This window comes from Anneissia japonica, unplaced genomic scaffold (assembly GCF_011630105.1).
Source record: "Anneissia japonica isolate Jap-2015-1 unplaced genomic scaffold, ASM1163010v1 scaffold287774_len439945_cov178, whole genome shotgun sequence".
NCBI lineage: Eukaryota > Metazoa > Echinodermata > Crinoidea > Comatulida > Comatulidae > Anneissia > Anneissia japonica.
The window spans coordinates 146,805-164,225 of NW_022725867.1; the positions used below are offsets into that span (position 1 = coordinate 146,805).

General features: G+C 32.8%; 1 long non-coding RNA gene across 1 annotated transcript in view; it reads left to right on the forward strand.

The window, feature by feature from the left end:
• Window positions 1–17,421, forward strand: part of LOC117112959 — a 36,995-nt gene that overhangs the window by 14,978 nt on the left and 4,596 nt on the right. The window lies entirely within an intron of this gene.

Genomic DNA, 17,421 nt, shown 5'->3' on the forward strand with positions numbered 1-17,421 from the left:
TTTTTTCCGCCTCCCTATGATGATCTAAATAAGTTCATGAAACCATGGAAACAAGGTATAAAAAAAGTGTTGCCTTAAGGTTAAAGGTTAAGTAATTTAGATCTTGACCAAGTTTCTTATATTTACTGTCCCTACTATTTCACCATAGCATAACTTACGTAACTGGTGTCTGATGAGCATAAAATTTAGCAATTTGGTTGATATTGCTCGAAAGAAAAAAAAAAGAATTGTTATCATTAAGCATGTAGATTTCCTGTCTTATTCCTTGTTATCCTTTTCTGATAATTAATAATCTTCCTTAATACTTTTAGTTAAAAAGGTGTTTATGGTCAATAAAAACACAATTAAACAGTTATTTCTAGCTTTTTCCTTTGAATATTTGTTAGTCTAACATTTGCTTAGTGTCAATGCTCGATTAATCTGTATGGGATTAACAGATTTATTGAAAGGGATTAATTTAATTCAGGGTCAGAATAACTGGATCTACCACTGTCTCTTTGCATTCCATCTCAGTATGTCATTTTTTGTTCTATTTAAAGAGTGTTAGACACAATTATTCCAGAAGTACTTGTAAATTCTCATCTGTTTTTTTTTTTTATTCAGAAATCAACTTTTAAATGCCAATCAAACAAGACACAGAATGACTTTCAATATTTTATCAGACATAATTGTGACGTCAATGAATCTTACCATTCCTGATAGTTTAATGCATCTTTTATATAGCTTTTGCTATATATTTATTTATTTACTTTTATCTCATTATCCTTATAATTGGACTGCAATAAGGTGATTATAAAGTCATATGATTGGCCAAATCCAATACCATATTAGGAGTTTAGTTCCTCAGCAGATTTTTTTTTTTATTTGTTTCTATGATAAAAAAAAAAGTTATTGAGTCATCCTCATTCTCATTTCAGTTATTCATATGACTGCTTATATAGTATTTGTCAAGAATCTTCTATCTCTACCAAAATTTATGCCTTGCTATTTCTATTCTTCATTTCATTTTTATCTTCTTGCAAAAACGACCTTGTGAAAAACACCAATATGGTGGTACAAGTTTTTTTTTCTGTTTTAAAATAAAGTTGTTGTTATAGGATGCATAAAACCGTAGTTATTTTTAAAACACTAAAAATGGATTTTTGTTATGTCCAGTGTTAATTCGCCATGACAACGAGGGTTGAGACTTACCCTAATTTTTTTTTATTTTTTATTTCTGTTTATTTGATTTGCATTTCTGATTTGCATTTCTGTTATGTATGCATCACTGAAAGTGCTATCACCTTAAACAAGAACAATAAGCTATCGTCTGCTACTGTACATCAACCAGAAGAGGGGGGGGGGGAAAAAAAAAAAATCATTTTTTTTTTCTATTTTATATTTTTATTGTCTTTGTTATTGTTATTATTTTTACCATAATATCAATAATTATTGTATTATATTATCTTTTTTTTCATTTGCATTGCTTTTAAACATTTTTTTTTACAAAAAGTGTTATATATTTATTTAATTGCAAGAATTAGACTAAATTACAAATGAAATTTCCCCTTAAGGGAACATATTTGTAGGAGGCACCGGTCTTAAATGGGTTTAGCCGCATTATTGGTGGGAGAGATTAGCATACAGTGGGATTTAGCTATGAGGCCAAAGCACTGTCAGATCAAGGTCCAATGAACAAGTACACCAGGGAACAATGTCGGATGTGACTATTAAAGCAAAGATTCACAGTAGGAGATAGGAAATGGATACTTGTCCAGTTGCCCCGGGGCTAGTAGGTACATGCCTGCCTGCCGGAGGACATTACAGCCTGCCAAGGCTGAGGAAGTTGCTTGTTTTACCTTGCATGTTTTGACAAGCTTTTAAATGTATTGATTAAAGAGATTAAACAATTAGACTATTAAACCAAGAATTTAGATTTGCCAGGGAATTACTTCATTGATGGGACATTGAAGCATCACCCACTATTAGGCACGTTCAGATGATTCAGAAGGAAGCTTTGAAGAAGCAGTTTTCTTGTTGTAAGCCCTGGGTAGTGCCTGTGAACAGGGAGATGTAATCTCCCTGCTGTGAAGATGCTCTTTGTATTAAGTTACTTCAACCTTACTACAGACAATTTACTCCTGAGAAGTGTCAGGAGTAAGTGTGCTACTTCTGCGTACACAAGAAAGATAAGGAATACGCGCTTGTGTAGACACTTATTTCAGAGAAGATAGTATAATACATACTCCACGTCATCATGTCGGGATTCACTATTTCAACATTAATTATGTCATCATCCTGATGATGACATAATGTCGAGTATGTATTATACTATCTTATCTGAGATTAATCAGTGGACCTTTCTGTTCTTACTTCTGAGCTCACACGTAAATGCGACCTTTATTTTGACCTCAAAGTTTTTCAAAAGATAAATACCTACAAATGAGTTCCAAAATAACATTTCCTGTGATGTTTAAGCCTTTGTTCCTCAATTCCCTTCCATAAAATAGCTTCACGATAACAGGCTTTTTTTAGTCGGTATGCAGACTTTTAAGACATTATTTGATTAACATCTGGTTATGTAATTTTGATTTTTGAGTGAGAAACGCTCAGTCATCAGATGATTATCATCATCATTATCGTCGTCACTGACACCATCATCATTTTCATCATCGTCTTCATCAATATTATTTGTTAAAAACCAAAACATTCTATACTACCAATTTGGATTTGATGTCATTACACTTTTTGCAGAACCATTACATTAACATTTGAAATACCTGTCACAGAGTATAAAAATAGCTCAAAGTCCATTAACAAGTCATTTTAAAATAAATATTACAAATCCCGATAATGGTTCATTTACGTCATCACAATTGTTTCATTATAACCAACCATGAACCAACTGACTACTTGTAAATAGTTATCTCAATTAACCAATGGACTGTAAGTGTTATTCTTACTTAGCTGTAGATTTTTTTTTTTTTAGCGTAAGAATAAATAAGAATAAATCATGATTTTTAATGAGTACCTACTTTTTTCATTTTGTCTATTACATATGTTAAGTGTAAGTATCATATTATTTTATTTTATTTTGTTTATTTCTTCATTCCATTGATTTGTGTGTTGTTGATGAAACAAGAACAGTAAGTAACCCACAACTCAACTACATGACATATTGAACTTTAAAGTATATAATTCATTTTTTTTAGTCAATTTGGAAGTTTGTTGTGTTTGACTAAAATATTATTATATATTATTATTAAGTGGAGTCAACAATAATTATAATGATTGTTCTACTTTTAAGCTCTGGATAAATATCAAATTTTCTTTGACAAAAAAGTGTTGTATGATCATATAAAGTAGTGATGTGCTTATATATGGTCATGATGTGCCTATATATGGCCATGATGTGCCTATATATGGTCATGATGTGATGTCATCATGTCACATGCTTTTGTCAAATAATATTTGGTTGGCTGGACAGGGCTTTATTGACATACTCCACATCAAATGCGATGATGTGTTTAACTGTTATTTTTGTTCATGGGTTCTGAAACTTTGCCATTAACTCTGACCCACTTGGACTCTAAATTTTCTTGCATTTGCGTCTTGGACTTTGACTTGGATAGGATTCTGTTTTTTCATTGGGAAATTTAAATTATTGCTTTTCTGTTTTGACCCACTAAATATTTCCCTTTTTTTTTACTTTAATAAGCTTTTTTTGAGTGACATGCACATGACCGGGAACAGAACTCGTACAAGATTCATAGTTTCAATAATCAATTGAGGTGCCAAAGAAAATGTATGTATTTGTGGATTAACCTGGTTTTAATTGCCAAATTCCATGAGGATCCAGCTGGAATAAAGATTTATCAAATGCACGCAAGGAAGTTTTGAGCTTGACTCATCGCAAAATTTCTGTTGGTTGTTGTAGGCCTAATATTTTTAGTCTTAGCCATTTATTAGTTGAATGATTGCCAAAATAATTGACGTTTTTTTCCCATTTATTTAACTTCCTATTGATCTGAATCATTTCTGAATGAAGCCGGAATAATTGTTGCATGATGTCTTTCCTTAGAAAGTGATAATAAACTAATATAGACTGCACTACAATACAGTATAATACAATAATCTTTTATTTAAAGCAATGAAACAGAATAGAGTTCAATACATTATCTTCATATTAATGAATTTGCAAGAAAAGGACGGAAACTGAAGGAAAACACTATTGTTTTCCACAAAATAATTATAATATATTTCTTTATACAAGGCTAGAAAATGTAAAGAAAGAATAAATGAATGTGTATATATATATATATATATATATATATATATATATATATATATAGATTAAAAGACAAAATACTGGAAAACAACAATGCTGTGGGAAACAATGGCTGGATCTCAGTAGAGATACAAAAATGATAAGCAACAGCTAAAAAGTAAACGTAAGTAAACAGCCAGAAATAGAACCAGAGCTTTCGGACAACACTAGTCCTTCCTCAGTGGCGAGTGATATATATATATATATATATATATATATATATATATATATATGGAAATAGAACAGATTTTAGTTGTTTACTTATATTTTAATTTTTCTTTATTGTTTCAAAACTAAAGAAACAATATATGTTTTATTCCACCATACTACAATATATAACATATATATTAGACTGACTTTATAGATTACTTCTATGCTTTTGGATAGTTTATACTTAGAATAAGGGAATCAAATACATCAGAATAATGGGCTCAACTGAAGGTTGAATTGAGAACTACTGTATATATTTCCCAATTAATGTAATGAAATACGATGCAATCAGAATCAGTTATTAGAAATTAGGCTTCAGGGAACCAATGCGGCACCTTTGATTTTTTTCATTTCATTATAAGAGAATCCACCACTCGCCTTTTATACCGCAGCTTTTTATATTTGTGTGTTAATGTTTTTATATCCTTTATATCCGAATCCTGAGGGTGTTGAATCAAATGCTTTATTTTAAACATCTACTTTTAATTCTTCTTAAATCTCTTTCGCATTCTTGATCATGTCCCAAATGAGACTACAGGTGTGGTTATGTAGCAAAGTTCAAACTTAAAAACCAAATTTACCTGCAAAGTACCTTGTGAATCCACTTTTATGTGTTTTTTTCTTGTATAATTTGCTATAGTGGCTATAATAATTGTGTTAAAAACTGGTTCAACAACCGAAGCAATATCATTTGCTGTTTTTCTATTGGTCCAGAGGGAGGCGAACTTAAATGTTAGGTGGTTGGATTGATGGGCAGACTTGACAAGCATGCCCTCCTAGGAGGGGTTTCAGTGAGGTGTTGTATTTGAGCTTAGAACATGAACAATTAGCCACTGTTGTGAAGTTCTAGACAAGTTAACACCTCCATTAACAGTAATTTATGTTTGCTTGAATAGGAAAAATCTGTTAGTATTATGTGACACCTGGTGATACCAATCATAATGATTATGAATTGGACTGGTTCGGTTAGTCATCATCTTCTATTGCCAAGGTCCTGGGTTCAATTCTAGCTCTACATCCAGATTTCTTCTCAAAACCCAACTCCGAGCCTATAAAGAGACTTACGGAGAACTAACGGTCAGTAATGATTAAGCTCTCTTTTCCCATGCCTCATTGTAGAGACCTAGCTTAGATAACATCAAGGGTCCGAAATGATGACTATTTCTTTAAATTACTGACTGGCTGTTTTTAATCCACGGCCAGAAACTGAGCTGCTTGCATTGAATAACAGGATCATGTTAGTCTTGAAAGTATACAGTATATTTATCTTTGAGGTAAGGCATTAATTTATTTGAAGTCTGGCTACAGAGGAAAAACAATTTTTGATACGTTGTAGCTGATTTTTCAAAGTCAGAAAAAGGGGGTTTGACGAGAAACCTGGGAACTGTATATCGATACAGATTTTTTAATGTTTTTAAGCTTGTGGGGAAAGGGGTGTAACCATCAGTTTTACTCCTTTTTTTCCTAAGTTTTTAATATTAAAAGAAGTTGTATCTCCTTAACCATTCCCAAGGTTTTTGTCAAACATTCTTTTGCCTTAGAAATATTAGTTGTACAAGTTATTAAGCATTCCTCTTCCTTCCAGGAGCCTGGCTTGGTCTACATTTAAAAATGAGTACCGTAATTGCTTGAATAAGCACCGCCGGGCTTATAACATTTTTGGAGGCTTCAGTACGGCGCTTATTCGGGAGCTGCGCTATTAAAAAAAATATTGGCGTGGCACTTTCCATGCCTGTTCCCATGTTCTATCTCTCATAGTCCTGTAGTTCAGTAGCCAATCGTAATGCTTGTGTCTTCGTTCTGTTATTTATTCATTTTAACACTCTATCCATTGTATATACAGTACAACCCTGTTACTCAAAGTGTCTCATTACATGCAGGGTAATACATAATCTCAATTGAGCACCGCAGCGCCTAGCAAAAAAAAATCAGGATTGGTGCAGCACTTATTGGAGCATTTACGGTAGATATAAAGTTTTAATTAATGTCATCCTTTAATCAGTAATGCATTTTCTCATCTACCCATTTAGGAACTTATATGGTATCAGGATGCAAGATAGGATATTACACTATAATGAATCAATTACATAATCCCAACAGTTCCGTTGTATTCTGGTACCATTATTCATGTTGTTGGAAAAGATTTCCTCCTTGCCTTAATGTGGTTCGTGGTTCCTTGAAAAATCTCCGGATGAGGTTTACTTGTCATCATTTAAACAGGAAAAGGAAGAAGTAAAGTCTTGTTTGAATAAGCCACTTATTGGAAAGTGTTGTGTAGAATATCTCTTCTAATACCCGATTCACACGTACAAAAATCTTACCAAATGTAACAAAATGTAACCAAAAGTAACATTTTACGGCACGTGTGAAAGTACCTCCGTGTAATATCCTTTTAAAATCTCGGAACGTCTCGGTAATCTTTACCAGCCTCGCTGAGGCTGGTAAAGCTTCCGAGATGTAACATGGATGGATCTGCGCATGCGCAGGGATTTCAACACAACAACAATCTACTGTTTCACGGTACACATCTAGATGTGTATAAGAGACAGGAACTATACAGTGATATAAAAGATTGATAATGTAAAGACCACAATACATCACCCTGTCTCTTATACACATCTTTGGGGGGGTTTTTTTCTTATTTGTGTGTTAATGTTTGTATATCCTTTATATCCAAATCCCGAGGGTGTTGAATCAAATGCTTTATTTTAAACATCTACTTTTAATTCTTCTTAAATATCTTTCGCATTCTTGATCATGTCCCAAATGAGACTACAGGTGTGGTTATGTAGCAAAGTTCAAACTTAAAAACCAAATTTACCTGCAAAGTACCTTGTGAATCCACTTTTATGTGTTTTTTTCTTGTATAATTTGCTAGAGTGGCTATAATAATTGTGTTAAAAACTGGTTCAACAACCGAAGCAATATCATTTGCTGTTTTTCTATTGGTCCAGAGGGAGGCGAACTTAAATGTTAGGTGGTTGGATTGATGGGCAGACTTGACAAGCATGCCCTCCTAGGAGGGGTTTCAGTGAGGTGTTGTATTTGAGCTTAGAACATGAACAATTAGCCACTGTTGTGAAGTTCTAGACAAGTTAACACCTCCATTAACAGTAATTTATGTTTGCTTGAATAGGAAAAATCTGTTAGTATTATGTGACACCTGGTGATACCAATCATAATGATTTTGAATTGTACTGGTTCGGTGGTTAGTCATCATCTTCTATTGCCAAGGTCCTGGGTTCAATTCTAGCTCTACATCCAGATTTCTTCTCAAAACCCAACTCCGAGCCTATAAAGAGACTTATGGAGAACTAACGGTCAGTAATGATTAAGCTCTCTTTTCCCATGCCTCATTGTAGAGACCTAGCTTAGATAACATCAAGGGTCCGAAATGATGATTATTTCTTTAAATTACTGACTGGCTGTTTTTAATCCACGGCCAGAAACTGAGCTGCTTGCATTGAATAACAGGATCATGTTAGTCTTGAAAGTATACAGTATATTTATCTTTGAGGTAAAGCATTAATTTATTTGAAGTCTGGCTACAGAGGAAAAACAATTTTTGATATGTTGTAGAACTGATTTTTCAAAGTCACAAAAAGGGGGTTTGACGAAAAACCTGGGAACTTTATATTCGATACAGATTTTGAATGTTTTTAAGCTTGTTGGGGAAAGGGGTGTAACCATAAGTTTTACTCCTTTTTTCCTAAGTTTTTAATATTAAAAGAAGTTGTATCTCCTTAACCATTCCCAAGGTGTTTGTCAAACATTCTTTTGCCTTAGAAATATCAGTTGTACAAGTTATTAAGCATTCCTCTTCCTTCCAGGAGCCTGGCTTGGTCTACATTTAAAAATGAGTACCATAATTGCTTGAATAAGCACCGCTGGGCTTATAACATTTTTGGAGGCTTCAGTACAGCGCTTATTCGGGAGCTGCGCTTATTTAAAAAAAATATTGGCGTGGCACTTTCCATGACTGTTCCCATGTTCTGTCTCTCATAGTCCTGTAGTTCAGTAGCCCTATGTCAATCGTAATGCTTGTGTCTTCGTTCTGTTATTTATTCATTTTAACACTCTATACATTGTATATACAGTACAACCCTGTTACTCAAAGTGTCTCATTACATGCAGGGTAATACATAATCTCAATTGAGCACCACGGCGCCTAGCAAAAAAAAAATCAGGATTGGTGCAGCACTTATTGGAGCATTTACGGTAGATATAAAGTTTTAATTAATGTCATCCTTTAATCAGTAATGCATTTTCTCATCTACACATTTAGGGACTTATATGGTATCAGGATGTAAGATAGGATATTACACTATAATGAATCAATTACATAATCCCAACAGTTCCGTTGTATTCTGGTACCATTATTTATGTTGTTGGAAAAGATTTCCTCCTTGCCTTAATGTGGTTCATGGTTCCTTGAAAAATCTCCGGATGAGGTTTACTTGTCATCATTAACAGGAAAAGGAAGAAGTAAAGTCTTGTTTGAATAAGCCACTTATTGGAAGGTGTTATGTAGAATATCTCTTATAAGAATGAATTAAAAATGACTTCGCATTTTATATCTCTAGACATGTAGTATAGCATTACATATGTAGCGAACCTGTGTAGCATAGCATTACAAGTAGCAAGAAGTGCAGCATTTTTCCTGGTTTTGGTGGGTAAAACTGACCTCTTAAGGACTCCAGAATTAGAGGTTTGTTTGTTAGCGTAGCGACTGTAACGACTTTTGTAGAACAGCATTATATCTGTAGCATTGTGGCAGAGCACTACTAGGACATCTGTAGGTAGATTCAGATTCATCTTTATGAAGATACCACTTACGTGGTGTAGCACTACATCTGTAGCAATGCGACACACCATTACATCTGTAAACTTGTACAGCATAGCATTACACTTGAAGACAATCTGCAGTGTGGTGGTTAAAACTCCATGCCAAGTAGGCTGGCCCCTGGATGTACTTGGTATTAGGTTGATATCCCACGCTACAACATAGGCCAGTGCCCTGGATGTGACTTGGGTTAAAAGCCTACACCATTTTAAGTTGTACGACAACTGAGTTTAAAGAAAAAAAACAATAAAAAAATACAAAAAAAAAACAAAGATCAACGAAATTTAAGATCTGTTAGCATTTTTATTGTCCATTCAGCAGTGAACTATACAAAAACCTCAACAAATACCTTTAATTTATGGCCTTTACTAATAACCATTTATAGTACAGAAATGACAGCAAATCAGAACTTAAATCACCGCATTTCAGGTTAAAGTTAAACTCTCAATGATTGATAGAACTGCTGAAAAGTATCCAACATCAAGTTTTTTTGTTTAAGTTTAAATCTTTTCTGTTTTTGGTGTTTTATGAAAAGAAGTAGGACACAGCTATTTATTCACGGATTATCTTCTGTATTTGAAATCATTAATGAATGAATGAATTGATGGTTGAATTGATTGAGAATCTGATGAATTATGGAGTCTAATGCTATGATTGATGGAGAACTAACCATAAAAAAGATTATAATAAAAACGTTTCTTACTGAATAAGTAGCCTAGAAATTTACCCATATCATACATGTACAAGATTTGCGCAGCAATTGCCCAGCATATCTGAAATTTGCATGACATGTCCTGGTTTTGATACCTGTATTCTTTATACTCATTCATAGGCCATAAAATGACATTTCTTTCACTTCATTTACACTGTTCATATTCAGAATCAGTAACGTGAACATGAATTTAACATACATACAGTGACAGTTACGGTTCGTTGACTGATGGTTTGGCTTGCTTAGTGCCACTAACTGCTCGCTGAGTTGCCTTTAAGTCGCAACCTGCCTTATATGGTGCTCCTACAGTAGCTATGACGATGATGATGACAGTGTTCAGAATCATGATGATAAAGTAATACATAATCTCCTATACTGTTTTAACTAATTAAAAACATTTTAACTACTTTTCAAAACTATAAAGAAAATATAGATAAATGTTTATGAGAGACCATTAATTTGAGAAGACAAGGAATATATTAATTGATTTGATTGTTTACATCAGCTAAATATTATTTAAGTATGCCTTTACTATTCAGAAAAAATAAATTAAAAAATATTACTTGAGACTCATTTTCTTTTTTGCTATAAAACCCACTGTGAACATTTTAGGAATTATTGAAGTGAGCCACCAAGAGGCAGAATTGAACCAGACTTGGAATTGCCTCACTAAAATTGAATTTGATTGAGTGGCTTTATTTGTTATCCATTACTTTGATAAATATATGGAACACAAATTTATGGACAACCTATTAAGTATATTTAATACTATAATACTATACCAGCTTAATTCCAAACAAAATGAAAATCCATTTTAAAATCAGAAAAGCGAATAAAAAATATTAATATAAGAGTACAGTAAAATATAGCCAGAAAAAGAGATGATATCGAAACAGTCCATTCTTGTTGCAATTTTTTATATTATATTTTTAATATTCTTGCATTTTTTATTATATTCTATTTTTGTAAATACATTCATTTCAGCCTTTGGCTGCCATTTGTATATTTTCTTTTATTTATACCTGAATAAATAAAAAATAAAAAGCCTAACTATATTAAACCCAAAAAATGAACCCCTATTAAATATTACTTCAGCTTTAAGTGAGCTTGGAAGGGCATTCCACTCCCAGATTCCGAAAATAATATTAATGTAAACTTTTACACCTCAGTAGCCTTTAGGGACAACAAACTTAAACTGTCTACTACTTCTGGTATTATTGATGTAAAGATCAAATATCATGAGAAAATTATCCTTTAAAAGAGGAGAAGTGTTTATATTATCAATTATTCTGTGGGCATGATTAATATTTAAAAACATATATCCAAGATTGGTATTGTGGTTGAGTCTGTTTCAAACTAATCGCAAATACAGTCTGTGAAGGTGTCAGTGATTGGTGGAGCAGTACCTCATGCTAAGCAAAATTTAACCAACTTTTCTACTTGGTAAAAACAACTAGGTTCTACCTTGGCAATTTTGTACCGCATGACTGTAGTTTGACTGAAGTAGAAAGTTAAGCTCTGTTTACACTATGTGACAAATGTTATATGCCATATTTGGGTGTAATATAACACCATCATACACATATATGGGCACATCACACACATTTTGTCACATTAAATGTGATCGTGTGGATAAAACTTTATATAGGCTGTTTGTATTATGGACGATTTTTTTTGTTCGGTCAAATTTTCCAGTATATGTTTATGAAAAAAAGGAAATCCAAACAGGGTGTTAATTTTCAACACAAAGAGAATGACTTCCTTAGAAAGCAATCCATATATTGACCCTTTTTTTTACAAGTACATTAGCTTAATGCAACCCGGAGTTAAGATCAGGCGTGTGAAAAATTGGTCAGATATTATTTTGAAGTGTGTGAGAATATTTTGACTTTTATGAATTCCTGAAGTAAAAAGTGAAAAGCTAAGTTGAAACCTTTGTTGTGTTGTACCCTTACCTTGGCCTTTCTATTAATTTAATTATCAAAATAGCATCAACAGGTATCACCATATATTATATAAGTGTTTTGTTTTCTCAGTTCTTCCAATTATGGTTTTTTTTTTCTGTCATTTTTAAACATTTTTATATCTTTTACCAATCATGTTGGTGTTCTAGATTAAAGTAATGTATTTATTTCAAATAATATATAATTCCCTATAAAAAGAAAAAAAAAATTTATTACTTTGTCTAAACTGGGAAAGTGGTAAGGAAGGGAGGGAGGCTTTTTTTTAAATTTTTTTTTATTTTGCTAAAGCCAAATATCACCCTTGGGTTGTTTGCTGGTGCTTTGATATTCAAATTCAAATACATGATTTGAGATAATACTATCATTATCTGCTAACAATTTACTAAAAAAAATATAAAAACAAATAAATAAATACAAAAGTAAATAGAAAATCCAAATTTTGTTTCAATACCATAGAAGCCATGCGGGCGAGAGTGATAAACTAATATTTTTTATATTGGGCCTTATAAGTGTTTTATTTTCATAGTTCTTCCGATTCACATATTTTTTTTAGATTGTTATATTTTAAACTAAGGTAAAATGTATATCTTTTACCAATCATGATATATTCTAGATTAAACTATTGTATTTATTTCAAATAATATATAAAACATAATGTTGAAGAATGCAAATAAAACCAAGTAACACAGTGTAAAAATTAGTTTTCATGTTCTGTAACTTTTGACATACTTTCAAAAAAGTTCTATTTTTAACCAGATTTCACACAATGTTATGAAAAGATGAATTGTATTAAGGTTCAAAAAGTTAGGTATGTGTGCAATACATTCAATTTAATGTTATTTGCACACATCAGGAGATGACAGATTTAACCAAAGCCAGGGATGATTAGTCTGTAAGCTTGGATTTAAACAACAAGTATTAATCTATTTAATGTATTATAATTAATAACAATTATTTATCTCTAGCTACAATATCACAGTCATAAAATCAAAACATTTATATTTGAGGTCGGGTGTAGGCGGGAGATGATTGTTTTTTTACTTTTGAAATTTATCCAGCGTTGATCACTGAGGGACCCAAAGGGCTTATAGGACCTTGGTTTAATAACTAGGGAATTTCAACCTCGCAACACATTTTTGGGATCAGATTGTTCACAGGTATTGCAATATATAAATCATCTTCTGTCCTTGTACCCACCTCTCTCTATAATCAACATTATTACTTAAGTCCTTCGGGTGTGTATTATACACCAAAGGTTACATTTTGGAAAATGCAGTGATTTAAGATGACATGACTTGCCTACCTGTAGGCCTATTTGTCTACTCTTTTTGAAACATTACTAGGTCCAGTATCCTATTCTAACAAGGTGCTTGACTTTTATACCATGTTCCTTGGCTCAAATCCTGTTTTCTAGATCTGGAGCAGGATTTATTACTCTGAAAATACAGATGCCCGCATCACATTTGGTCCAGGATTGTTTTCTCACTACTAATTTCTCACTAAATTTGATGAATTATCGCATAATAAGTTTACTATTAACTTTTTCTGAGAGATTTGCAGGGAAGTATTACAAGGGCATGAACTAGCAATGACAAAAAACAACACCTAAAAATAAACAAGTTTTTAAAATGCAATAACAATAAAGTAATACGACATTAAACCAGACTAGAATAACCTTGTATAACTTTTTGCCAAAAACTGTTGCAGTGGTCTTCATCTTCATCGTTGTTGTCACCACTGCCGCTCATCATCATTATCACCACCTTCATCATCATTATCACCACCTTCATCATCATTATCACCATCATCATCATTATCACCATCATCATCATTATCACCATCATCATCATCACCATTGTTATTGTTCTTATGCATACTGGTATTATAATTATAGCTTTGAATCATATTATTGTTATTGTTTTGTGTTATTATGATTATTATTAAAAATCACCTGTATTATTAATATCATAAATATTGATCTAGACTTTTGAACATTTTACAAGTGGTAATATTTTTTGTGGTCTGATAGAATATTAAGCTCCTTGGCCTTTGAAAATATGTATTGAAGTAGCCGCCATCGTGCAATGTATGCCATAAAACCATGTTGGATTATGAAATCGACGGACACGGATCAGACAAACAGGATCGGCTTGTTCATCATTGCTCGATACCGAACGGGACAAAAGAGTCGAGTGTCCTAACAATGACTGCCAGATAGGTCATAATACGTTGGCAGAATGAAATGTGTTTTGGGGAAGTCACCTGTGACGGGCATATCTAAGGGTTCTTTGGGGTTTGGGATTTGAATCAAGGTGTGCTACCTTTTTTTCACCTGAGTTTAGGGGTTGTTGAACTCCCAATGTCCTCATTTTGCTCTCACTATTAATAGCCTGTCAATTTTATTACTATAGTTACAATTGATTTTTTGCTACAGTTACAATTGATTTTTTTTCATATAACTTGTAATAGGAAATTATATGATAATCTTCATTACCTTTCTTTTATCTTCCTCACCTGGTAAAGCAATCAAAATTCCATAATTGCCAGGAAAATTGTATGAATGCACCCAATTTCTAAAGCTCGAATTACACATAAGCAATTTAGACCTGTTACGCAAGTGAAGCGATGCCACTACGCCTACGCCAACCACCGCAGTCAATTTTCCAAGTGTAATTTTGTCCAATTTTGTGTATTTTATTTGATATTCTTTTTTGTGTATTTTTCCCCATCATGTATTTTAAAAACATATATTTTAATCCCCCAATTATGCCTATGTATTTCGATGTACGTTTGGGTATCCTGTAATAAACACTTTTTATGTTCATACTTACAATCCAAATCTGTCCCTTTGTCACCTATTATATGAAGATGAATGAATTAATAATTATTTTTAAACAATGTACAATTTGCAGGAATTTCGCTTTTGATGGGGTACCACAAAATGGCTGTCGGCAATTATATATTTTAACCACTGTCAGATCATTCCAGCAAAGAATTTCAATAACAAAAACAGTAAAAGTGTTTTTGTTTAGGAGAGATTTTCACCAAACCTCAAAGTCTAACGGTCGTCGGTGAAAGATAACTACCAATCAACATTCTTGTAAAGTTGAACCACAATTGACTGAGGTCAAGAAATTTTTAGGATATCGGTCTTAGTTCGGAGTGGATCATTGTGAATTCATAATCCGTTTTTAATTGATTGAATAGTTTAATTGAATTATCATGCATGGTTGATCCGCTTACAATTACCTGGTAAGGATGTGCACTTGAGTTTGTTGGTTCTTTCCTTTCTTGCTAAGAATCCCTTGCTTCGTGTTAAGAGTTCATGCTAAAAAGCGGTCCAGTCTAAATGCGTTCATTTCCTGCCGTTATTGTTATGTTCTAATATCTTCTTTATAGGAAGCTTTTTTAGTCTTGAGTATAATAGTTTTGCAATTTTGATGTTGTAGTGTATAGAAAAAATTATCTTATCAACACATGTAGTTAATTATCTATCTTGGATTCCGTCAGTAAGTATTTAAGAAGTAGTCAGGTTTGTTTGCACTAAATCTGTTTAATTGCTGTTGATGTAGAAATTGTTGTAACACATACAATGGTAATGGTGATGAGGATGGTGATGGGATGTTGATGATGATGATAATGATGAGGATGATGATAATAAAGGGGTCAACAGATTTAGGATGATGGTGATAATGATAATATACTCTGTGTTGTTGGTTAGTAATACTGTTTGTGAAAATTAGAATAAGTGATGATGATGACGATGACAAACTTAGTATGATTAGTAATGGATAATGATGATGATTATAATAGTGATGATGATCATGCACTTAGGACTATATAATGACTGTCTCTTATATATATATATATATATATATATAAAAGATAAGATACACTTTATTGCTCTAACTAGTAAATATATATATATAATATGTGTGTGTGTATATATGATACCGTATAATAATAATTAAGAATGGTAGATAGAGGACAGATGTGACTGGATAAAAGTGTATTAGAAACAATACATATGTGTTATTCATATATTGACTTGTAGGTTAATTTGATACAGATTTAAGTAAAATACGCTTAATATAATTGTAAAAAATAAGAAAGAAAGTTTGTTGTTGTGTGTCGGAACAATGGAGAAGGAAATGGACGGATGGTCAGTTTTGCCCTGAAATTTGCTATTATTAACTTTTAACCCATTTTTATCTATTCTGAAACAAAGGAAGGCTTGACATTTATATTAGTAACTGTACTCAAAATCCAGGACACAATAATTTAATTACTAAGATTAGCTGTTGATTAAAGGCCTGCTCACACTATGACGATACTGATCAATGATAAAAAGCTGAAAAGTAATTGTTCATAAAGAAAATAAAAGAAATAAGAAGTTTTCACACTAGCACGATTTGATAATGATTTATTGTGTATATGATAAAATAATAATTTCACAAATCCAATCAAATGATGTCATAATTATGGAAAAATGATAAAATCCTCCTAAAGCCTTTAGCCTGTATATTATTGGCATTTTCCCCCCTGTATTGAATTTGTGATTTTTAGTCCCTCGTTGTAGTGCCTCTTCATCTCCTTGTCATAAACAATAAGATTATCATTTTTCAAACTGACAGCATTGGCCTATCATTTATAGATTACCTATCAATAGCTGTTTTTCAACACATGCCCAATTTAACACGAGTCATTTATTGCTTTCAGAACGAGTTTTAAAAAGTTAGCTGAAGTACCAGAATCAAAATCGTACCCTGGGACAAGTCCTGGGCATTTCCCAGAACAGTGGGCTTATATAGAAACCAGTGGCAATTGTAACCAACAAGTTACCAGTGGCGTATCTAGGCATCTTGAAATGGGGGGGGGGGGGGGTGCGGTTGATGGGAGAGCGCAAAGATGAAGTGAGGGACACAATGTTTAGGTGGGGAGGGGGATAACTTACCAAGTAAGGTGATTTTTAACCTGTTAGATACATAATGCAAGTTACATATCACATTACCATAGTAGTGAATGTTCAGCTTAGTGTCTATACCTTAGAATCTTACTTTAATACCAGGAAATATAGAATTCAAGTGTTAATTTCCAGTGTGTGTTTTTTTAGATTTATTGTGATTTAAAATGGGGTTTTTCGTAAATATTACCAAGTTTTCTTATTTATTATTATGTAGCGGCAGTTTGGCGCAGTGGTTGAGGGTTGGGCTTTCTATCGTAAGGTTTGGGTTTCGAGTCTGTGCGAATTCGCTTGTGTCCTTAAGCAAGGCATTTTAGCTACATTGCTTCAGTCCACCCAGCTGTATCAATGGGTACCAGCAATCTGCTAGGACTAACCTGCGACGGAATAGTGTCCCGTCCAGGGGGAGTACAACTCTCATCC